The 25,659-nt window shown below is 45.9% G+C and overlaps 1 long non-coding RNA gene across 3 annotated transcripts in view; it reads right to left on the bottom strand.

Moving 5' to 3' along the window:
- Positions 1-14,806, bottom strand: part of LOC138762979 (uncharacterized) — a 51,792-nt gene extending 36,986 nt beyond the window's left edge. For 2 of the 3 annotated variants that reach the window (XR_011357279.1, XR_011357281.1), the window contains exons 1-2: positions 14,717-14,802; positions 14,384-14,563 (exon numbers count right to left, since the gene is read on the bottom strand). This is a non-coding gene — a long non-coding RNA (uncharacterized lncRNA). Of the gene's footprint in view, positions 1-14,383; positions 14,564-14,716 lie in introns of all 3 variants that reach the window. The other variant, XR_011357280.1, reaches the window with a different exon arrangement.
- Positions 14,807-25,659: the final 10,853 nt, after the last annotated feature.

Here is a 25,659-nt window from a genome sequence, read left to right on the forward strand (position 1 = left end):
ATCTCACAGTTTGTGGGAAGAGGCTATTTCCCAAACCAGAGACCGATTTTGATGCTCCAGTACCTCGTCCCTGATGGTAGTGGGTGAATGATCCTGTGTGACAGATGGTAGGGATCCTAAATAATTCTTTGACCCCTATTTAAGCAATGCTCCCAGTGAATGTTATCAATAGAGGAACCTCAAGTGAGGTTAATTCAGGAATCGATGTTAAACCGCACAGACACCTCAACTCTTGACCTATTTCAGTTCTGGTACAACCCATCTCTCCTGTACAGGTTCCATTGTCCCCACAACCAGTCCCAGTAAAGTATCCCCACCTGCACCATCCATTCAACCATGCATTCATCTGTGTTTTATTACCATTACTGCACTCATTGTCATAAGGCAAATTTTGGGGAGGGGCAGCTTTTTAATCTACAGCATGGCACCCACCTGGTCAGGCTTACTCGATCTACAGAATAACCTAATCGCCAGGAGATAGCACCGCCAACATTTCCAGTTGTGTTGGCTTCTGCCAGCACCTCCCATTATTTAACAAAACTCTAGGCCTGTTCTGGAACATTCATCTTTACGGCATTCAAAGTTCGGATTTATTGTCAGAGGACATACATGACATTACATAAAACTCCGAGATTCTTCTTCCTGCAGGCGAAGCATAAGCACCCCTTTTCCCGATCAATTCTCACCTCTCCTCTCCATTTCCAATGAACACCTTTTGCCTGTTGGCCTGGGCCCCTCCCCCTGTTGTTTCTTCCCTTCTCCCCCATCCTTTTAATTTAGGAGCCTTGTAGCTTTTTAGTCAGACCTTGAAGAAGGGCTCAGGCCCAAAATATCTTTACCTCCTATGGATGTTGAGTTCTCCCAGCCTTTCTTCTACAATCACAGTGTCTAGAGGTTTAAGGGTTTCATTTCAATGGCTAAGTCTGGTTTATTGTCTCGTATAGCGAGGCACAGTGAGAAAGTTTGCTTTGAGAGCAGTCCAGTTCGTCAACTACAGTTAAAAGCACAGTACAGAGTGCGGAGTTACAGAGATCGTTTAGATCAGTTGTGTGAGGCTCATTCAGGAGTCCGAATACAGCAGGAAAGAATCAATGTTACATCTGGTGGGCGTGATAACCCCTCATGAAACTTATTCCCAACGGAAGGAGAGTGAACAGAGTGTGGCTGGGGTGGGGTGAGTCCATAGCAGTGAGAAAAGTAGATGGAGGGTTTCGGTGATGGCTTGAACTGCATTTACTTTTGAATCTGAATTCAAAGTGAAGTCTGTTGGGGCCTTTAATTACACCATGCTTTTCTGAAACATTTTCTTGCTTTGAAACATTAATTGTTGCTCTTGGTTTGGGAAGAAATATTTCCAGGAAGAAATTGGCAGCAGTATCAACAATGATTTAATCAGCTGCCAAGTCAATCTGATTGAGGTTGAAAGTTCATTCCAATCTCTGCATTGTAACGCAAATCCTCAATATCGTCTTCTTGGAATCATGAGGTCACGGAGCATCGGAGTCTGGGCAGGACAGATGATGCTGTCAACAGGATTAGTGAACTTGGCATGAGGTTCAGCCTGGACAAGTCATGGACGCTGATCCTACACCAATCCCTCGACTGGACCACTTACACACGGGAAAATTTACATCAGTTAATTAACCTATCGACCAGCATGCCCTGGGAAACTTGTGGGGTGAGGGTGGCACACAGTTACAGGGAGAATGGAGAATCTTCACACGCACACACGCACACGTGTACACATTCACATACTTTCATACACACACACGTACACATTCACACACACACACACACACTCACACTTGCATGCACACACATTTATGCACACACTCTCTCATGCACCATTTCACACACACACTCACTCACATGTGCACACATGCATGTGCACATTTGCGCACACACACCCAGACACACATACACACTCACTCACACATACACACACCTGTGCATACACATATACATGTGCACACACACACACGTACACATACTCTCACACACACTCTCATGCACACACACTCACACGTGCACACACCTTTACATGCACATATACATTTGCGTGCGCACACACACACACACACACACACACACACACACACACACACACACACACACACACACACACACACACACACACACACACACACACACACACACACACACAGAGTGGGCTTGAGACAGCAGCTCTACACCAGTGAAACTGCACACCCTAAGATGGGCACCCATTGCTGGCTTCATCAACAACGCCCACATCCCACACATATCACAACAAATCAACTCCTCGCGCAGAATTGTGCCCTTTGGAACAATTTTGTTCTCTGTAACTGCTACCTTTCTGAGTCACTGGATGAAATTGCCAACCTGCGTCAGGGTATATGTAGGTTTCCTGCTGAGCACAGAGTCTAAACACCCTTCACACTGACATTTCCAACATCCGAAAAAGATTTAATCAACGTTCCCCCCAAGTGAAACAGGAACAAGAAATGCCAGGAAAACTCAATAATCCGCTGGTCCACTTTGCCCCATAAACACTTCAGCTGAGAAGTTGAATAAATTACTTCAGCGAAAGAAGGGGTGGAATTAAATTATATCTAATCATGCACCAGTTATTCCAGAAGAACGAGATCAATTGCTTGTTGCGCAGATTATCATTAAAGCTCAGCAAGATGTAGAGCAATGCAGTAATTAGCACGTTCGTTCTCTCTGTAAGTTTTCTGTCTTGAATTGGGTGTGACTATTATTATAAATTAAAAATTAATTTTCATTATGTTAGATGCAAAAAAAATGGTCTCCTGGGAAATCATAAACAAAACTAATTTCAGACTTTTAAGATCCAGTTATAGCTTCCTTTAGTTTAGTGTTGAAACCATGCTTAGTCACTCAGTGACATGATATCCTGATAGTGGCAGGATTTTATTGGCACAGAGGGTACAGCATACAAACAACCATTAATCTGATGGCGGAGGAGAAGAAGCCATCCTTGTGCCTCGTCTTTAGGCTCCTGGACCTTTTCCTCAATGGTAGCAGAGTGAAGAGGGCCTGGTCTGGGTGGTGGGGATAGAGGCTGCTTTTTTAAGACGCCGCCTCGTGTTGATGTCCTCGATGGAGTGAAGTCTGGTGCCTGTGATGTCGCAGGCCGAGTTAACAACCCTCTGGAGTTTATTCTCGTCCTGAGAGTTGGCACGTCCGCACCAGGCAGTGATGCAACCGGCCAGAATGCTCTCCACGGCACACCTGTAGAAGTTTACGAGAGTCTTACAGTCAGCGCGGGATTTGAATCATTTGCGCTGTAACAGCGTTGCACTAACCACCCTGCTAATCGTGCCGCCCCCTGTGGTAACTGTGAATATTTATTATCTAGATTTTTCATTTATTATCTTTATAATTCAACTTAATTTAATGTATACTAATGTTTTTTTTTCCTCTATGAAGTATCGGTTCTGCTGGAGAAAGTAAGAATTTATTATCATTAAATTTGCCCACTTGGTTTTGAATGGGAAGAGATTAACTACCTTAATTATTTTTACATTTAGACCTACAGCACAGTAACAGGGTCTTCTGGCCCATGGAACCAAATACCCCAATTAACCTACAAACCCCATATGTATTGAAGGGTGGGAGGAAACCGGAATGCCCAGAGGAACCCCTCACAGACACAGGGAGAACGTACAAACTCCTCGTGCTGGGTTTGAATCAGATTTGTGGGCACTGTATTAGGCGTGTGATATCCACCAGGCTAATCATGTCTCTCTGTACTATTTATAAATCTTCCATCAGGTCCCCCACCCCCACCCCCACCCACCCATCCCACTATCTCCTTCACTCCAGCAGTAAAATGATCCTCGATAAACAAGAAAGCATTGAAAGGAACATCTGAAATTTCCTCCTGGATCCATGAGATTTGAACCCCTGTCCCGATCGCTGGCACTGCAAAGGCGTGGCGCTAATGGCTGCCCTAACTGTGCCACTCCAATGTGCCCAGCATGCCAGATCATGTCAAGGGAAAAGAAAAAAAATGAAACAAAATGACGGTAAACAGAAATAGACAGTTCTGAGACAGACATAAGGAAAGTGTGGATCTGCTGATGCCGGGGAATTCAAGATGGAGTCCATAAGGATGTGACCTGCCCAGAAGGAAGATGGCATCAGATACGATTTATTGTCATGTCATAAAACAGAAATGTCATATTGCCTTTAGACTGCCATAAGGCAAAGATTCTCAGCATTTCTCAGAGAAAGAGAAGGAAAGGAGAGACCCCTGGAACCACCAAGTGTCCGTGGATTCGCCTCTAGTGCTCCTGTAGCCTCTGCAGCTGCCAGACTCCTGGTCAATTCAGATTTCAGATTTATACACGATATCTCATACAACCCTGAGATTCTTTTTCCTGTGGGCAAGGCAGAATCACTTCTTATTCAAGGTGCAAAAAAAGACTGAACTCGATGTACACATGTGAACAAATAAAGAGCTATAAATAGAGAATTAATGTAAACAAACTGACTGTGCAATACAGAGAGGAAAAAAAAAATCAATAAAGTGCACAAGTCAGAGCCTTTAAATGAGTCCCTGATTGAGTTTGTCATCGAGGAGTCTGATGGTGGAGAGGTAGCAGCTGTTCCTGAACCTGGTAGGTGCGAGTCTTGTGGCACCGATACTTCCTTCCTGATGGCAACAGCGAGAACAGAGCATGTCCTAGATGGTGGGAATCCCTGATGATTGCTGCTGCTCTCCAACGGCAACGTTCCCTGTAGCTGTTCAAAATGGGGGGGGGGGGGCAGGGTTGTGCCTGTAATATCCTGGGCTGTGTCCACTACCTTTTGCAGGGCTTTACACTCAGGGGTATTGGTGTCCCCATACCAGGCTGTGATGCAGCCGGGTCAGCAAACTTTCCACCACACGTCTGTAGAAATTTGCCAGGTTTCCCAGTGTCATACCAAACCTCCACCAACTCCTGAGGAAGTAGGGCACTGACGTGCTTTCTTCACAATGTCATTAGTGTGTTGAGTCCAGGAAAGATCCTTCAAGTTAGTGGCTCCCAACATCTTAAAGTTGTTGACCTGAGCTCCAGATCCAAATGATGATGTTTCCTTTCAGTCAATTTGTGGGGTTTGATATGTGCATCCTGGAGTCTCACATCCATATAGCAAAGGCCCTGTACACCTTGCACTTGGTGGCCAACCTGATGTTCTGTGATCAAATCCGATCTTTCAGCTGTCAAAGGCAAAACAGGCCTTTCTGGTTCTTGACCCAATCTCTACATCTAGAGAAGCTGAGGATGTTACTGTGCTGCCCAGGTAGCAAACTTAGTTGGTAGCATTGAGGGTCATCAATGAGGACAGTTGGTACTTTGTAGCTTGAGCTAGGGGCCGGTTGGTACAAAACTTCTGTCTTTTTCAGGCTGATTGTCAATCTGAAGCTCTTGGCAACACTGACAAAGCGACAAGTGATCCCCCGTAAGTCTTTGAGCGAGTGGACAACCAGTGTCCAGTCATCAGCAAAGTGTAGCTTGTGTCCCACAATGTCCCTGACTTTAGTTTTTGCTTTCAGTCTTACGAAGTTGAGGAGCCCACCATCAGGCCTCATTTGTAAGAAGACCCCTAGCTTCAGGTCTGATGGGGCATCCTGAAGAACAGCAGCAAAGAATAATCCAATCAGAATAGGAGCCAAAACACAACCTTGTTTTACAGAGTTAATGATGGGAAATGGACAACTTACCACACACATTGATGCGGTCTTCCATATATTCGTGGAAATGATGGATGATGTTGGTTAGGTGTTGGGGGGGGGGGGGGGGGTGGAAGCAACCATACTTTGGTAAGAGCTTCCACAGGCCATCTCTACCAACAGTGTTAAACGATTTGGTTAGATCAACAAATGTGACCTAGAGACTTCTCTGCTGCTCAACACATTTCTCTTGGAGCTGACTCAGTGAGAAGATCCTATCCACCGTACTACGGCCTGTTCGAAAACCACACTGGCCTCCTGGAAGGATGTTGGACACCAACCATCTAAGGATGATTTTTGCAAGGCATTTTCCTGCAACTTACAGAAGAGGGATGCCTCGATAATTGTTTCAGTCTCTCTTGTCTCCCTTGATATATCTGATGTTTCAGGCCTGACCCCTTCTTCAAAGTATAAGCAAAAAGCATCTTTCTACATTCTGCCCATGGCTTTCATCAGTAATTAGATTAAATCTTGACTCTACATCTGGTGTGGGGAACTTCTAGGCAGAGAGGCTTATTAGGTCAGCACAACACTGTGGGCCAAAGGGCCTGTACTTTGCTGGAGATTTCTATGTTCTATGTACCTGCTGAAGATGTCATTACCGTGTTATTTGTTTCTTTCTGTTGCTTGGTTTCATTACCTTCGTTTTCATCTAATCTGTGGGTGTTTTATACCTAGAGCTACAAATCTGTTGCTGTGACAACCTTTTGCTTATTCCTTTTGAGTGGTGACTGAAAGGGCTGGGAGACAGGAGTTGGTGGGAGCAGGTTGGCTGCTGTGCAGAAGCCTAGAGAAGGTCTGCAGCGTCGCGGTTTGCACAGCCCTGTCACAGCACCGGTGACCGGGGATAGAATCCCATGCTGTCTATAGGAGTTTGCATGTTCTCCCCGTGTCTGCATGGGTTTCCTCCAGGGGCTCCAATTTCCTCCCACCATTCAAAACATACAGGGTTTGTAGTTTGATTGAGAATAATTGGCTGGCAAAGGCTCGTGGGCCGAAATGGCCTGTTAACATTTAAAATTTGGACCAGGATGGATGGCAAGCAGCATCTCCTCACAGTGGAGGTGAATGTTCATTAACATTCAATCACTGATGAGAGAAAGAACATTAACAAAACTGATATGTTTAGAAAAGCTCTACACATTCACATCCAGCAATTGAAATTAAAGTATCATTAAAAAGAATCCAACCTCCCAAAATTCAGACTCTTCCATCACCCTGAACTTTTGACACACCCTGCACTTAGTTTCAATATTGCTGCACTTAAGCATGGGTTAACTTGTCTGGATACTGCGCAGAACCAAGTTTCTTTTGCTGTATCTTGGGACACATGACAAAAAGCAATTCGATTCAAGCCCATTGTATTTACAGCAGAGATTGACAGGTATTTGATTCACCAGAGTATCAAGGGTTACGAGGAGAAAGCCGGGGAGTGGGGATGAGTGGGAGGGAGGATCTGCTCATCATTAGAATGGTGGGGCAGACTGGATGGGCCAATGGGCCAACTTCTGCTGCCATTTCTTGTGATTTTTATCTTGTGAGCAGGGTCGCTGGACTTGGCCCAGGTTTAACCTGGGTACAGGCTCAGCCTGAGAGCTGGGAGATCTTCCTCCAACAGATGTTTCCACCTCGCTGGATTAACTACAGAGATGGGAAGCCAGGAATGTTGGGAATAAATGTGACATCAGATGGAAGATCACACAACAGTAGAAGAGATATTGAACTGTCCAACGTGTTTGAACATAGAGCAGCTCCAGTTAATCATGGCTTCACTCTTGAAATCGTGACAAATCGTGAAACACGGTCTGCAGTATATGCGGTATGCCCTACCAGCAGAACACTGATCATTATTAAATTATTTTGGGGTAAATCTCGTACAAGATGTTGGACAATATATCTGACATTCTGTCCTTAAAGAGCTATGGCTTATTTAGATTCTGACATAATCAGCCTGCAGTTTTCCAGCTATTAATTGTTCTTCAGACTCCAAGATGGGACAACCATCAAACAAATTGTGTTTCACATTTATTTCTGAACTCGAATTGTCCACCTAGACTGAAATCTGATGGAGATGGAGTGGAGACAATCCCTGCCCACCATATTTAACCAGAACTCCACTCTAACCTGCTTATGCTTCTACCAGAATACTGCTTGGATTGGAGAATGTGTCTCCAATGGTTGGGTATGGTCGCTGCAGAGAAATGGATCAGATGTCAAACCATGGGACTATAAGAGTGGCAGAAAGGATCACTGGAACCTTCCTCCTCACCATCAACGTGATCTACCAGGATGGTTGTCTGAAGAGGGTGCGCAAAATCGTTGAGGACCCCTTCCACCCTGCACACAGCATCTTTCAGCTGCTCCCATCGGGGAAGAGATCCAGGAGGATCAGAGCCAGCACCACCAGGCTGAGGAACAGCTTCTTCCCACGGGCAGTGAGCACGCTGAACGACCAAAGGAACTGCTCACACAAACCCACCCGAGACTCTCTGAAGAAGGCAATGGGAAACCACTTCAGTATTTTTCCCCTTTATATAATCATGAACTCAACATCGACAATGGTCTCCGCTCAAAGTTGGAGCCTTCACCGAAGGAGAACAGGGGAGGCAAAAATGACAATTCGGAGGGTCAGAGATAGTGACGGGTGGATAGACATGATAGCCCATGCCGAACAGCAAGGCCCTGAATGACGAAGAAGGAAACACCATTCAATGTCAAGCCTAGGTTGTTGGATTCTCTCATCTTGCCAATTGCATTGTTTCATTTCTTCAATTATAATTTTACAATGTAGATTTTGAGGTTAAATTTAAGATGCACAAATGTTTACTTGCAAGTGAATTTGCAGAGCATTGGTCTACAGTGACAGTGATAGGATTATCGTCTCCTGATGGATTTGGCCCCAAGGACTTCCTGGAATACATTTTGGATTCCCCAGACGCACCGGTAGGTCATGGAGAGACTCTGAGGAGCAGTGGCAGATACTCAGCTGCTGCCTGTGTATCTGTGCTGTTTGAAATCAACAGTGCAGTTAATACTGTGGGCCACAAACAACAGCTTAATTCACAGTCAGGGGATATCTTGCAGCACTGGGCAATTTAACATCGAGAAAATAGGTAGGGCTTGGTATTTTCTTTGCATGTTTTGCTTCACCTTAAAGCATCATTATCTGATTTCATAGTATTCTCACACATATCTTAACCACCACTTACGTCAAAGGTGCACTCATTTTCAATCATATATTTTATTGGGCTTAAATAAATGTGGTTGCAGAATTATGTTCTTATGGGGACTTGGGCAGATGAGGTCACAATGATTACAGTGGAAACAACCTCTTATCTAATCTTTTTATGATTTTATTTGTTGCCATGTGATACCCTTTCATCCTCTGAACTCCAATGAGCATTGTCCCACACTTGATCTCTACTCACGGATTAACCCCTTTTTTCGGAAATCCCCCTGTTGAACCTGCTCTGCATCACCTCCAATTTAGTCGGCCCTTCCTCAAGTAAGGAGACCAGAACTGCATGCAGTACTCCAGATGCGGCCTCCCCAGTACCTTGTGCGGTCGCAACAGAACCTTCCTGCTCTCAAATTCAATGCTTCTGATAAAGAAGGCCGTCATCATTTTGCCTTCTTTATGAACTGCCACGCCTGTAAGCTTCTGTGATTCATGCACAAGCTCTCCCAGGTCCCTCTGCACATGAACTGATTGTGGACTGCAGGAGGGGGACAACACAAGGCAGTCCTCATCGAGGGCCAGCTGTGGATAAGGACAACAAATTCTTGGTGTCAGCATTTCTGAAGATGTGCCCTGGGGTCTACATGTCGATGCAATCATGAAGAAGACTCACCAGTGTCTACACTAGGTGAGAAGTTTGAAGAGATTCGGGACATCACCAACGGCTCTTGCAAATTTCTCCAGGTGAACCATAGAGAGCATTCTAACTGGTTGCATCTCTGTCTGGTACGGAGCACAGGACAGGAAAGATCAGAGAATTTTCTGAACTTGGGCAGCACCATTAGGAGCATTAATCTTCACTCCATTGAGGCAAAGTCTTAAGAAAGTGGGTCTATCCTCAATGCCATTCCCTCTTCACTCTGCTACCATCAGGAAGGAGGAGATGAGCAGCCAACAGCACAAGGACAGCTTCTTCCCCTCTGCCGTCAGATTTCCAAATGGGCGATGATCCACAGACACCACCTCACTTTCTCCTCTTCTTTTCACTAATTTATTTATTTTTTTAAATGTCAATCAGAGCAATAATTTGTAACTGTGATATTGCCGCAAAGATACGAATTTTGTGATATGTTCGTGACAAGAAATTCTGACCACAGCTGGCTGCAATCACCCACTATTCAGATAATGGTTCTCAACGTCCAGTCACTTCACTTTGAACAATTATGCAAAGGAAAGTGGGACCAAGCAACATTGCATTTTTTTTAAATCATTCGGCCTCAACAGCGGAGCAGAGGGATTTGCGCATACGGTAAAGGAGGCCCTGGTAAAAATGGGCGACAAGTCCATGGTTCATGGTGAGACCTCGACTGCCTTGTTTCAAGAGTCAAACCCAGGTGATGGTTTATCAATAACTCCAAAGACTAGAAGTTACCTGACTGACAGGATTTTATGACCATAGATCATGTTGCTGACCCGAGACCTGAGCTCGTTCTGGGGGAGGGGTTTATGGCGTTGCTGCCTTTATTAGGGGAATCAAAGGGGAGAAGCCACAGTACAGACAGCAAGGGGCTAGGTCACACCTCCAAACACGTCTGGCCCTGATCACTGGCCCCGTTTCAGCGTTGCACCAACCGTGGCACCCCACTGTGCAGAGTCAGATCCCCAAATGCGTTAGTGAGCTGAGAATCTGTCTCGGAGATGTTGATTGAGGAGTAAGTATTGAACACAGGGCGTAGGGAAAGCACTGTTCCTTTGGGATATTTATATCGACAGGAGAAGAGGCAATGCGTCCATTTAACAGCCCAGCGGAGTGCCACACTCTGATCGTGCAGCTTGGAAATAATGACCATGAGAAACTGGAGCCCAGATCGATCACCCAGTCAGCCGAGCCTGCTCTGCCATTCAGTAGGATCATGATTGATCACCTCTGCAATGCAAAAATCTACCTAACTGAGTGTTAACTACATTCAATGAGGCACCTTCTACTGCCTCCTTAGGCAGAGAAATCCACAGGTGTTGAAGACATTGATGATTTCAGCGTCACGTTGCCGATGAATCAAACACAAGTGTGTGGCTGTGGAAGCTCTGGAGGGGAATCCACGGACACTCAGTGATTCTGAAGGGACTCTCATTTTGCTTCTCATTCTCTCGTACTGTAAGTGGCACCGGGCGACACTGTCGGTGACTCTTAGCCTTACAGCAGGCAGAAGTTAAAGTAGGTCATTGTGTAACATTTTTAATGTATTATTACGTGAAGTCCAGCGTACAGATTCACCAAGTGCCTGTTGATAATTGATTTCTGGAGTGATGAATGGGCAGGGGTGTCTGGTCATATCTAGAAATAAGGGGCTGGCCATTAAAGATTCAGGCCCACTTTACATTCTGCCATTATCAGACTCCTCATAGTATTTAAATTATGCTTTCTTTGCTCTGTTCTGTTGTTAATTTTTTTTTAAATTAAAAATATAGACATACAGCACAGAAAACAGGCCATTTCGGCCCATGAGTCCGTGCCACCCAATTAACCTACAATCCCCAGTACGTTTCAAACAGTGGGAGGAAACTGGAGCCCCCGGGAAAACCCACCCAGACATGGGGAGAACGTACAAACTCCTCACAGACAGCACAGGATTTGAACTCAAGTCCAGACCATGGATGCTGTAAAGGCTTTGCGCTAACCGCTACACCAACTGTGCTGCTCTTTGTAACTTTAACGCTGCACTCAGTGCTGTACTATGTACGAATTGACTAGTCAGAACGCTCACAAAACAGGCTTTCTTGCAGTACCTTGGAACAAGTGGCAAGAAACTTGAAGGAACTAAGGACAGAGTTGTGAAGAAACCTCTTTACACAGGGAGCGGCAAGTGTTTGAAATCATCTCTAGAATATAGATGCAGGGGAATCCCCTTTATTCGGTCGTACAGGGATCACGGATGGCGGATATGCAAATTTTACTGTTGACTGGGTCACACTGTTACAATGTCTAATTCCCTTGCATTAAGAATACACAGTTTAAAGATGAAAGACAGAGCAAAATGTAAAGTAATTTGAAAAAAAATCAGTGTTAATTATGTAAAGTTCACTTTAATTAGGTAATTCCTGTAAATTTACATAATTTAAATTTAAATTCGAACTCCAGTTGCTGGCGCTGTAACAGCGTTGGGCTAATCATTCCACTATCATAACTTGCCCCAAGTTTACAAATAAAATCTGACTAATACAGGGGTCTGAAAAAGATAGGGGTAGAGTGAGGTGGTGGTGGAGCACGGTCCCAAAGGCAGGAGATCATGGGTGGAGAAGTGAGGGAGAGTCTAGCAGCAAGCAGGGGGAGGAGGGATGGCTGGGTAAATGGAGAGAGAAGGGGGTGGAGAGCTGACAGAGTGGGGGGGGGAGAGGGAAGGGAGGGAAGGGAGGGCAGAATGGAGAGCAGCTTAGCAGAAACCGGGAAAGTTGATGTTAACGCCATCCGGCTGGAGAGAGCCCAGACGGTAAAAATCAGGTGTTGTTCCTCCAATTTATGGGTGGTCTTGGTGGGACATACACGAGACCCTGGACAGACATGCGAGTACAGGAGTGGGGCACAGAATTGAAATGGGAGGTCTCTGCCGCTGATCCTATGGGGGAGTAGAAAGCAGAGTTGCACCTGAGAAATGTTGAAGTGGTGTACGCTATCTGCAAGATGCCCACAGCTCATGTAGATGCCCTTGACAGATCAAAATGAGTATTTGAGGCAAAGATTAATAGGGAACCATCAGAGTTTTTCCAACAATCTATCATCTCCATTACTCATTCAGGTTTCATCCCAAAATCAATTTTTAGTACATCCCAGGAGCTATAGCAGAATTTGAACTTATTGCGACCTATTGCTCTCCAGAGCAGAATCTTACCCACTACGGTCCTAATTATGGACATGCATTTAAAACGAGTCCCGGAGAACGCTTTGTTTCTTCTACTGTGGACACAAAACTTAAACCCAACACCATCTGGAGAGATAATGAGAAACCCTGGAATGCGACAATGACCCGATCTGGATAAACATCTATCCCAAACATTTTCAGCACAGCTACTATTTTAATTGGATTATTGCCAACACGTCCCTGAAGAGGCAAGAGGGCTTTGTTCCTGTGCCACAGGTGTCTAAACGACAGTCAGAAATCATGTCTAGAGGTAACATTTGTGGAAACTATATGGCTGAATTTCCCAGAACAAATTCCTTGCATTGGGATTAGTCAGTTCACAGGGATAAATGTTGGTGGCTGTACATGTTTGTGAGAAGGGTGGTGTTGCACTGGACCAGAACAGGTTCAGACTATTCCTTGGAGTGTAGAGAATGAAGAGAGATTTGCTAAAGGTTTACAGAATTATGAGGGGGATAGACAGAGTAAATGCGAGTCGGCTCTTTCCACTTAGATTAGGAGAGATAAATATGAGAGGACATGGCTTTAGGGTAAAAGGGGAAAGGTTTAGGGGAACTTCACAAGCTGTCATGTGATGTGGTAAATATGAGCTCACTCTTTTAAGATTAAATTGGATAGATACACGGATGAGAGAGGCTTGGAGGGTTATGGAAACTAATGGAATGATGTTTTAGCACAGACTAGAGGGCTGAATGGCCTGTTTTCTGTTCTGTAGTGTTCTATGGTTCTAATGTTGGGAAACAGGGCCGAGTGAAGGGAGGTGGAATGTGATTCTGATCAATATGATGATGCATTTAGGGAGGGATTGGACAGGTTTGGGCCAGACTGAACTGGACCAGACTGGGTGGGCCCAGACTAGGGGGTGGGCCAGACCGAGGCAGGGGTCAGACTGGAGCGGGGCCAGAGCGGGATAGTTCCAGACTGGGGCGAGGGCAACACTGGGGTGCGGGCCAGACCAAGACAGGGGCTAGACCAGGTTGGGGGCCAGACTGGATTGGGCCAAACCAGGGCAGGGCTAGACTTGAGTGGAGCCAGACTGGGTGGACGATAACAATCTGGTCATAGCTTCAGACCTTACGCAGAGGCCACATTAAAGTAGCTCCTGATTCAGGTCAGTTGCCCAAATTGGAACATACAAATTCTGTACAGCAACACATGTCAAAGATCCCCTGATGAAAGAGATCTGATGTGGGAAATGGAAAAGTCATTCTCAGGGTCCTGAAAAGTGAATTCTCATAAAATGCCTGGACACATTCTGCAATGTCTTTGAATAGCTTCTCAAACTGAGCCAGCATTGATCACTATTAAGGAGATTGTGTCAGCTTTCACAGATAGAAGTCGATCAGCAGACACCTTTGCAAACAAGGAAGAGGCTGACACTTCCATTTTGGAAGGTTCGTGTCAATTCTAATTGGAAAGACAGCACCAATGCTCCAGTCTGTATTGATGGACTGTCAGTGTGTTGAAAATCAACTGAATCCCAGCAGATGCACAGCCAAGGAGCTGACATTGACATCTCCAATTCATGATGTACTTGAAGAATTGGTGTTTGATGATAGAACCCACCTGTTATCCGGAGGATTATCGAACACGTTGGTCAGGAGGCTGCTTCGATCAATGGAATTCTCATGTGCTTCCTCCTGGAACGTTCAAGGATGGGTTCGAAGGGAATCAAGGCTGGACACGTGTTATCAACAAACAGTGATCTTCATTTATGCACAGGGGAATTCACAAAAGTGTCGCACCCTGGAAAAATACAGAAATAAGTACATACTGGGTGCAAGAAAATCGCTGCTAAACATTTTGAACTTTAAATTGGGAAGGCAGGGGTTAAACACACATTGCCCATCCATCCACAGACACAGCACACTAATGAACAGTAAATTAATTCTAACTAACAAATGAACCTAGTTTCCTGCATCAACCACGACATGGGATCTGATGCCTGGCTGTGGCCGGCAGCCTGGACTTTAGTGCTGGTCTCGAGGCAACAGTAAAAAAGGCCCAAACAGGCGCCACGCATGGCTTTTTAATGCAGGGCCCAATCATGTGACCTGCTCAGGCCAATTGTGTGTCAGCCTCACCTGACAATTGAAAAATCTAATAATTGATTGACTCCCAGAGGACTAATCACATGTCAGCTGCAAGAACCAATCACACATCAGTCTCACGGGTGGGCAGAACTAACCCTTGATTGGCAGATGAGGTCACTTCCGATCTCAGACTTGGAGGCTTTGAAAGAACAGGTTTATCAAGGTGTTGTCATTCAGCCAATATTCACAGGATGTCACCTCTTACGGCTGTGCAGCTCAGTAGGGTTGCCAATATGTCGGACACTCCAGGCTTTACTTCAGCCAGCCTTGAGATGAGGGAATGTCAGAGTGGCCAGGTTCAATCCTGACATCCGGCGCTGTCTGCCTGGAGTGCCACAAGACTCGTACCACCAGGTTAAGGAATAGCTTCTATGCCTCTACTGTCAGTCTCCTCAACAACAGACTCAAATGAGAGAATTTTACTTTTACTTTCCCAATATTTGCCTATATTTTCCCAGTCAGTTTGTTTACACTTCTCTCATTTATATGCGTATCTTTTTCTTGCGTACAGTTTTATTGCACCACTGTTAAGTTGAATTTCTGCCTGGCCCACAGGAAAAATAATCTCAGGGTTGTATGTGATATATGTATGTCCTCTGGTAATAAAGCTGAATTTGAACCTGAACTTCATGCTCTCCCTGTACCTGTCTGGGCTTCCTCACACATCCCAAATACTGCAAGTTTAGTAGTTTAATGAAGGTTCAATGTTTATTGTCACGCAATAAATAACATTAAAAGTGTAAGATACACAATAAATCTACCGTGAAGCAGAAAAAGAGTCTCCAGGAGCTCAGTGCCCCTTAACTACAGGAGAAAGGGAAGCAAACGAGAGTCAAATGAAGCTTACACAAAACCACAATGCATCTGAAGCAGATACATCAATGCCTTCCACCTTCTGGGCACCTCCATTCCTCCAGGAGTCTATCCTCTCAGGAGTGCAGGACTGAGCTGTCATCCCTCCTTCCCTTGCTCACTTCTGTATCTTTATCTTTGCTATTTTAAGGTCATTGTTTGACCTGCTGAGTTTCTCCAGCCTTGCGTTTTTACTTCAACTGCGGTGTTTGCAGACTTTTGTGTTTTACTTAGGGGTGATATCAAGTCTTCCTCATCGTCCAAGTTGATCTACTGCATCTGGTGTACACCTCTTCATTGGTGTGGCCTCCTACATTGCAGGGAACAAATGCAGATTGGGCGACCACTTCAGTGAACACCTGCGTTCAGTTTGTGGGCCCAAAGAAGAACCAGTGGCCAACCATTCCAATTCCCCTCACCCTTCCCACGCAGACATGTCTGACCTTGGCCTCATCCACTGTCAGGGAGGGGATGAACCTAAACTGAAGAAGTAATGTGTAATATTCCACCTGGACAGCCTTAAGCCCAATGGCATGAACATTGATTTTCACTATTTTCGGGAACCCCCCATCTCATCCCAATGTTTCCATTTCTTCTTTTCCTCCTCCTTTTCTCCCAAACCTCACTCCTCCCAGTGGTCTCCCCCTTCACATCTCTCCATCTCACCTACAATGTCTCTGTCATTTGTTTGCCCCCCCCCCCCACCACTGCCTTTTATTTCTAGTGGATGCTGCATGACCTGCTGAGTTTCTCCAGTATATTTGTGCACCGCACTAGCATTTGCAGATGTCTTATTTACCATGATGGACCATGGTTTGTGACATAAATGTCTTTTCTTAACACACAACCATGCAAAATCCATTCCTTGGGCTTCCGATGAGCCAGGCTTTGCTCTTTCAGTAAACACATCTAATGCTGAGATGTGCAAGTAAGATGATCTTCAATCTAATGTTCCGTATCTGTTAAGTGAAATACAGGCGAACGTCACAAACCGTGACTGCCAGTCAATCCAGCTTGATCTCTGTCAGAGAAGATTAGTTCAAATGGACTGCCTTATCCTTAGGGAAAGACTAAAGGAGACGGTTGTACTTCTCAGCAAGTATTTAGCAGGTGTCACTGGAGGCTTGTATAACATGTGCATAACACTGAACCATACAGCACTGAAACAGGCCTCCCCAAGCTATCCTAAACGTAAACCTCCGGGATCACCAATGGATTGTCCATCGTTTTTTTGAACTAACTGCAACTGTAAATATTTATTTATCTTTTCATAAAATTATAAGACCATAAGACATGGGAGCATAAATAGGCCATTCAGCCCATTGAGTCTGCCCCACAAAGCTGATCTATTTCCCCACTCAGCCCCACTGCCCAGTCTTCTCCCCAGAACTATTGATGTCCTGGCTAATCAAGAACCCATCAATCTCTGCCTTAAATGCAAGCAATGACCCGGCCTCCACAACCACCTGTGGCAACAAATTCCACAGATTCACCACCCTCTGGCTGAAGAAGAGACAATGTATATTTTCCTTCTTTCTTTCTCATTGGATATTGTGGTAATTTAATTTTCCCTGTGGACAATGAAACGTCTTGTACCTGTGTGGCTCCAGCAAGCAGAAACATCAGTGATTCTGTACATTGTCCTTATGTGTATAACATCATACAGAATCTCAATCTCAACAGCCCTTTTGCCCAACCAAAACCACACAAATAGCATTGGAAAATTTTGCTTCCTGAACACTTTTGGATGTATTTTATGGATTTGGGCCACTGATCATGAAAATCACCTTAAAATTTTCCTTTTTTAGATGCAGCCTGTTTTTGAGATTTCCTGTCATATTTAAAGTCTTATTTCAAGCATCCAAAACCATGGAGTTTTGCAACATCTTAATGAAAGTTAATTTTCTGCATTCGCACTTGGACTTCTTCCCTGCTGATCTTGATGCAGTCAGTGACAAACACGGTGAAAGGTTTCACAAGGACATTGCGACCGTGGAAAAGCAATATCAGGGCAACTGGAATCTGTCAATTCTGGCCGACAATTGTTGGACACTGGCATGAGAAGTATCAGATGCTGAGTACCAATGAAAACCAGTGGACAATTTTTTTTTAGGTCAATTGAACTAATGTAATGTGCCAGCATCATGGTGCGATTAAACATTTTAAATTCAATAACAGTTAATTTCACGTTTCTCCAACTTCCTAAGTGATAGAGCAAATCTGAATTTATCTTTGTGTTCGGCTGGAAGTTGTCTATCATAATCCTCAATTTCTTTTCAGGAAGAAAACATTTTGAAAAAAATTTGTTGTCGAGTATTATAATCACTTGCTACCATAGAAATTTTTTCTTTCTTTGGCTTGGCTTCGCGGACGAAGATTTATGGAGGGGGTAAAAAGTCCACGTCAGCTGCAGGCTCGTTTGTGGCTGACCAGTCCGATGCGGGACAGGCAGACACGATTGCAGCGGTTGCAAGGGAAAATTGGTTGGTTGGGGTTGGGTGTTGGGTTTTTCCTCCTTTGCCTTTTGTCAGTGAGGTGGGCTCTGCGGTCTTCTTCAAAGGAGGCTGCTGCCCGCCAAACTGTGAGGCGCCAAGATGCACGGTTTGAGGCGTTATCAGCCCACTGGCGGTGGTCAATGTGGCAGGCACCAAGAGATTTCTTTAGGCAGTCCTTGTACCTTTTCTTTGGTGCACCTCTGTCACGGTGGCCAGTGGAGAGCTCGCCATATAATACGATCTTGGGAAGGCGATGGTCCTCCATTCTGGAGACGTGACCCATCCAGCGCAGCTGGATCTTCAGCAGCGTGGACTCGATGCTGTCGACCTCTGCCATCTCGAGTACCTCGACGTTAGGGGTGTGTCCGTGAACTACTCTTTGCAGATGATGCCGCTTTAGTTGCCCATTCAGAGCCAGCTCTTCAGCGCTTGACGTCCTGCTTTGCGGAAACTGCCAAAATGTTTGGCCTGGAAGTCAGCCTGAAGAAAACTGAGGTCCTCCATCAGCCAGCTCCCCACCATGACTACCAGCCCCCCCACATCTCCATCGGGCACACAAAACTCAAAACGGTCAACCAGTTTACCTATCTCGGCTGCACCATTTCATCAGATGCAAGGATCGACAATGAGATAGACAACAGACTCGCCAAGGCAAATAGCGCCTTTGGAAGACTACACAAAAGAGTCTGGAAAAACAACCAACTGAAAAACCTCACAAAGATAAGCGTATACAGAGCCGTTGTCATACCCACACTCCTGTTCGGCTCCGAATCATGGGTCCTCTACCGGCACCACCTACGGCTCCTAGAACGCTTCCACCAGCGTTGTCTCCGCTCCATCCTCAACATCCATTGGAGCGCTCACACCATAGAAATTAATGCAGTGTCAATCACCTTTACATTGTTCCAACATTCTTCAAGAACTAAGTTACAGGGAAAGGTTGAACAGGTTATGACTTTAATCCCTGGAGGGAAGAAAAATGAGGGGAGATTTGATGGAGGTATTTAAAATGATGAGGGGGGTGGACAGAGTAAATGTAGGTCTGCTTTTTCTACTGAGGGTGGGTGAGATAAAAAAAACAGAGGACATGGGTCAAGGGTGAAAGGAGAAAAGCTTAGGGGGAACTTCCTAATGCAGAGAGTGGTGGGAGAGTGGAACGAGCTGCCAGCTGAAGTGGTGAATGTGGGCTCAATTTGAACATATCAGGTACATGGATGGGAGAGGTACGGAGGGCTATGTACTGGGTGCTGGTCAGTGGGACTAGGCAGAAAAATGGTACATCACAGAGTAGAAGGGCTGAATGGGCTGGTTTCTGTGCTGTAATGTTCTATGGTTCTATTCATCCCATTTTATTCTCCACACATTCCCATCAAATCCCCCCCGGATTCTCCTCTCACCCCACACGCTGGGGGGAGTTTAGAACATAAAGCAGAGAATCGCAGATCACAGGATCTGATCAGAGGGACTTTAAGTGAAGTTCCATGGTTATGGTGGGAAATGAGGGGTGCTGAACCAACAGTCTCTGGATGAGACAGAAAGGGATGTCGTGTCCCTATGAATTTCTGTATGATGATAGAATATTGTGAGTTGTTTTGGGCTCCTCATTTAAGGAAGGATGTGCTGATGTTGGGGAGGGGTCAGAGGAAGTTCACAGGGATGATTCTGGGAATGAAAGGCTGATCATATGAGGAGTGTTGGACAGCTCTTGGCCTGTACTCGTTGGAATTTAGGAGAATGGGGGATTATTGAAACATTTTGAATGTTAAAAGGCATGGATAGAGTAGATGTGGAAATGTTTTTTCCCTCGGTGGAAGAGTCTAGGACAAGAGGGCCCAACTTCAGGATTGAAGGGTGTCCACTTAGAACAGAGATGGGGAGGAACTTCTTCGGCCAGAGGGCGGTGAATCTGTGGAATTTGCTGCCACAGGCGGTTGTGGAGGCCGGGTCATTGGGTGCATTTGAGGCAGAGATTGAATGGTTCTTGATTAGCCAGGACATGAAAGGTTATGGGGAGAAGGCCAGGCAGTGGGGCTGAGTGGGAAAATGGATCAGCTCATGATTGAATGGATGGGCAGACATGATGGGCTGAATAGCTTATTTCTGCTCCCATGTCTAATGGTCTTATAAGTACCTTTCTGCTCTCATCATGATTCCTTGAGGAATACGGGAGTTGTGAACTGAGCTCAGGCCATCACACAAACTGATCCCTTCCATTGACCTCTCTCTGCCCTCGGGAAAGCAGCCAGCTTATTGGAGGCCACATCCTGGTCACAATGTCTTCCTCCCCTCTCCCATCAGGCAGAAGGTATAAAACCCTGAAAAGACAAATCTCCAGGTTCAAGGACAGCTTATTACCTGCTGTTATCAGGTTCTTAAAAGGACCTCCTCTTAATGTATGATGATACCTTTCACTGTTTAACTGAACAAATAGGTCTTTATTCATAATGGACGAGAGAGCGAAGGGGCAGAAGGGATGGCGTAGTGGTTAGCGCAATGCATTACAGCGCCAGTGATTGTGCCTAGGTTCAAATCCCACCAGTCTATTTGTATGTTTTCCCCATGTCTGTGTGGGTTTTCCCAAAGGGCTCTGGTTTCCTCCCACCGTTCAAAATGTAACGGATCTGTAGATCAATTGAGATATTTGGGCAGCATGGGCTCGTGGGCCGAAATGGCCTGTTACTGTGCTGTACATCTACATTTAAACTGCTCTTTCACACTTGAATCTCTGTGCTATTGCAGCACTGTTCTTTAATTCTTGCCTGATGTAGTTCGGAGGTTCACCTCACTGGTTGGACAAGAAACAGGGCGAAGGTCACCAGAATCAGAATTTATTGTTATGAACATGTAATGAAATTCATTGATTTGTGGCAGCTTCACGGAGCAAATATTGCAATAAATGACATTTTAAAAAATAAATTAGTGAAAAGAAGAGAAAGAGAGGCCATGTCTGTGGTCCAATGTCCATTTAGGAAACTGATGGCGGAGGGGAAGAAGCTGTCCTTGTGCCGCTGGGTGTTCGTCTTCAAACTCCTGTACCTCCTTCCCGATGGTAGCAGAGTGAAGAGGGTCCTTGATGATAGAGGCTACTTTCTTGAGGTACCGCCTCTTGTAGATGTCCTCAATGGAGTGGAGACTGATGGCCATGATGGCGCTGGTCATCTGGAGCCTTTTCCTGTCCTGTGTATTGGGATCTCCATACCAGACCCTGACTAAACCAGTCAGAATGCTGTCCACAGTACCCCTGTAGAAATTTGTGAATCTTTGGTGACCTACCAAATGTCCGCAAACTCCTCATTCCCCCTCACGCCCATGAATATCGGATCCTCCCACAGCCGTCACCACCATCCAATTGGTCATCGCGCTACCGTGAGTCGATACTTGGGTGGACCTCTTGCTCCAGCATCACAACGTGATCCCCATTTAGCATGACAGGACAGCTTGTGAGGTGAAACAGTAAAAGCACAAAGCTGGAGAAACTCAGCAGGTCAGACAGTCTCCTTTATGTAGCAAAGATTGGGATACAGAGCCAAAGATTCGGGTTTGAGCCCTTCGTCGAGGAATGGAAAAATGTCAGCAGGCATCCGAACAAAATGGTAAGGTGGAAGGGAGGGTGGAGGAGCACAGTCCCATAGGCAGGATGAGGGAAGGATGGAACAGCAGCGAGAAGGGGAGGAGGGATGGCTCTGTGAATGGAAAGGAAAGAGGGTGGAGAGCTGACAGAGGAAAGGGAAGGGGGTGGTGTAAAGGGGAGCAGGTTAGCAGAAACCAGAGAAATCGATGTTAATGCCATCCAGTTTGCGAGGGCCCAGATGGAAATTCAGGTGTTGTTCCTCCAATTTAAGGGTGGTCTTGGTGGGATAGTCTGAAGCCATGGACAGACATGTGAGTACGGGAGTCGGGTGTGGAACTGAAGTGGTTGGTTACTGGGAGATTCCCGTCACTGATGCAGACAGAGTGAAGGTGCTGGGCAAAGTGATCTCCCAGACTATTTCCAGTCTTTCTGATGAAGAGAAGGCCACAAAGGGAGCATCAGATGCCATAGATCATTCCCATGGATACACAAGTGTTGCTTCACTTGAAAGGCCTATTTGGGGCCCCAGACCGCATTGAGGGAGGAGGTGTGGGCGCAAGTGTGGCTCCTCCTGCGGCCACAGCGGAAGGTACTGGGGGGGGTGCAATTGGTGGGGAGGGATGATTGCACGAGGGAGTCAGGGAGGGAGCGGTCCCTGCAGAAGCCAGAGAGGGTGAAGATGTATCTGGTTATGGGAGAAATTACGGAGGATAATATGTTGAATGCGTAGGCTGGTCGGGTGGGAAGTAAGGACAGGAGGAATCCTGTGTTTGTTGAGTCTGGGCCCAAAGGGGACCAGGGCAGATGAGCAGGGAATGGAGGAGATGTGGGAAAAGGCTGAATTGATGATGGTGGAGGGGAAGTCACAATTGTAGAGGTGTGGGGAGCGGCCTCATGGGGATTTGGGCTCATTCTGGGTGTGCACCTGAGTGGATCATTGTGGCTTACCCAGTTTAATTTGCACACTCAGAGATAGTCTCTTTAATCTGTGTGCAGTGCCCAGATCCCTAGAAATCTCGGCTGCACCATTTCATCAGATGCAAGGATCGACAATGAGATAGACAACAGACTCGCCAAGGCAAATAGCGCCTTTGGAAGACTACACAAAAGAGTCTGGAAAAACAACCAACTGAAAAACCTCACAAAGATAAGCGTATACAGAGCCGTTGTCATACCCACATTCCTGTTCGGCTCCGAATCATGGGTCCTCTACCGGCACCACCTACGGCTCCTAGAACGCTTCCACCAGCGTTGTCTCCGCTCCATCCTCAACATCCATTGGAGCGCTTACATCCCTAACGTCGAAGTACTCGAGATGGCAGAGGTCAACAGCATCGAGTCCACGCTGCTGAAGATCCAGCTGCGCTGGATGGGTCACGTCTCCAGAATGGAGGACCATCGCCTTCCCAAGATCGTATTATATGGCGAGCTCTCCACTGGCCACCGTGACAGAGGTGCACCAAAGAAAAGGTACAAGGACTGCCTAAAGAAATCTCTTGGTGCCTGCCACATTGACCACCGCCAGTGGGCTGATAACGCCTCAAACCGTGCATCTTGGCGCCTCACAGTTTGGCGGGCAGCAACCTCCTTTGAAGAAGACCGCAGAGCCCACCTCACTGACAAAAGGCAAAGGAGGAAAAACCCAACACCCAACCCCAACCCACCAATTTTCCCATGCAACCGCTGCAATCGTGTCTGCCTGTCCCGCATCGGACTTGTCAGCCACAAACGAGCCTGCAGCTGACGTGGACTTTTTACCCCCTCCATAAATCTTCGTCCGCGAAGCCAAGCCAAAGAAGAAGAAATGAACAATAAAACAATGTTCCAGCAGAGTAGAATTTCAATTCCTTTTAATGAAGGCATCAGATGCAAACCTTTTATAGATTCTGTCACTTAGCCTTGCATAGTTTCTAGTGTAAGATATTAAGGTAACACATGCTAATATCTCATTAGTGAGTAAAAATTTAAGCCGTTATGACGTGTGCCACTTTGAAGGCATCCTTGCCAGGTTAGAATTGTAACCAGAGAACTTCCTGGTATTAAGGAACTGAAAGGTTTGTGTGAAAATCTCAATGGAGTTAGCTCATGAATAATTAATGCACAACTGAATTATGGCAACTTGAACGATACAAAGCTCGGAGAGATGATTAACAGACAGGAGACGCAGGTTAATTAAACGTGACAGATGTTCATTGTAGTAATTGCAACAAATAACCCCGGCAGAATTAATTTCTTTGCTCAGCCCTGCAGGCAGCTACGAAATATAATTTTTCAGATGTTGAACAATATTACTTAATTTCCAGGAACCATCAGTCAACGAGGATTTCCAACAGCATCAGGGGCTCCTTGTGGTGGTCCACCACCGGCCTACTGCAGTGGGCAACACCTGTACCTGCAGGAGTGTAAGGGGGACAGGGCAACACCTGGCCGGCTTTCAATCAGTCGGCCTGAAGGGATCAAGCCCCACCCAGTCGGGTGTCAATCACCCTCCGGGATATAAACCTGTGCCGGCCTCCCGAGGCCTCACACTGAGTTACTGCAGCCACAGTCAGCCTGGCTCTGTGGAAGTCTTTGTGGATTAAAGCCTGTTGTACAGTCTTTACCTTGTGTGTGTCTGATTCTGGCTAACAGCGCACCACATTCCTAATCCATAAACCCGATTATTATTGGAGCCAAATATTACCCTGATTTTCACTTTCACCCTGTCCATGGTCCAACTGTGGCAACACTCTCCCCTTTTCTCGCTCTCTCTGTCCCCATCTCGCAAGACAAACTCTCTTGAATCATTATGCACAAACCCACCAACTCCCACAGCGACCTGGAACAACACCTAACATTCTGTCTGGGCCCTCTCCAGCCCGGTGGCATTAATATTGACTTCTCCCATTTCCCTTAGGCCACTCCATTGTCTCTCTCTCTCTTTCCCATCCCTCTGTCTCTTTTGTTCCAGTTCTCCAACCCCTTCCACTACCTTCCGAGCACTACCCTCTCCCCTTATCAATTCTCTTCTACCCTTTGGGGATGACACGAAGGTTGGAGGAGTTGTGGATGGAGCTGAAGGTTGTCAAAGGTGACAAGAGGATATGGGATGGATGCAGAGTTGAATGGAAAAATGGCAGATGGAGTTCAATCCAGATAAGTGTGAAGTGACGCATTTTGGAAGGACTAACCAAAAGGTTGAGTACAGGGTTAATGATCAGTTATTTAACAGTGTGGATGAACAGAGGGACCTTGATGTCAAAATCCATACATCCCTCAAAGTCGCCGCACAGGTTGATAGTTAAGAAGGTCTTTGGGATGCTGGGATTCATTAATAGGGGTATTCAGTTCAGGAGTCGAGAAGTCATGTTGCAACTCTACAAATCTCTGGTAAGACCACACTTAGAGTATTGTGTTCAGTTCTGGTCACCTCATTACAGGAAGGATGTGGAAGCTATGGAGAGGGGGCCAGAGGAGATTTTCCAGGGTGTTGCCTGGATTGGAAAACAAGTCTTATGAGGCAAGGTTAGCAGAGCTGGGGCTTGATTCTTCGAAGAGTAGAAAGATGAGAGGAGACTTGATAGAGGTCAACAAGATTATGAGAGGAATAGATAGAGTGGACGGCCAGCACCTGTTTCCTAGGGCAGGATCAGCAAAAACCATTGGAACAAAGCGAAGGAAGGGAAGTTTAGGGGAGGCATCAGGGGTAAGTTTTTTATGGGTGCATGGAATGCTGAAACTTTAGGGGCATTTAAGAAACTCCTAGACAGGCACATGGATGAAAGAAAAATAGAGGGTTACAGGGTAGGGAAGGTTTAGTACAGTGGTTCTCAACATTTTTCTTTCCACTCA

Source organism: Narcine bancroftii, chromosome 5 (assembly GCF_036971445.1).
Source record: "Narcine bancroftii isolate sNarBan1 chromosome 5, sNarBan1.hap1, whole genome shotgun sequence".
Classification (NCBI taxonomy): domain Eukaryota; kingdom Metazoa; phylum Chordata; class Chondrichthyes; order Torpediniformes; family Narcinidae; genus Narcine; species Narcine bancroftii.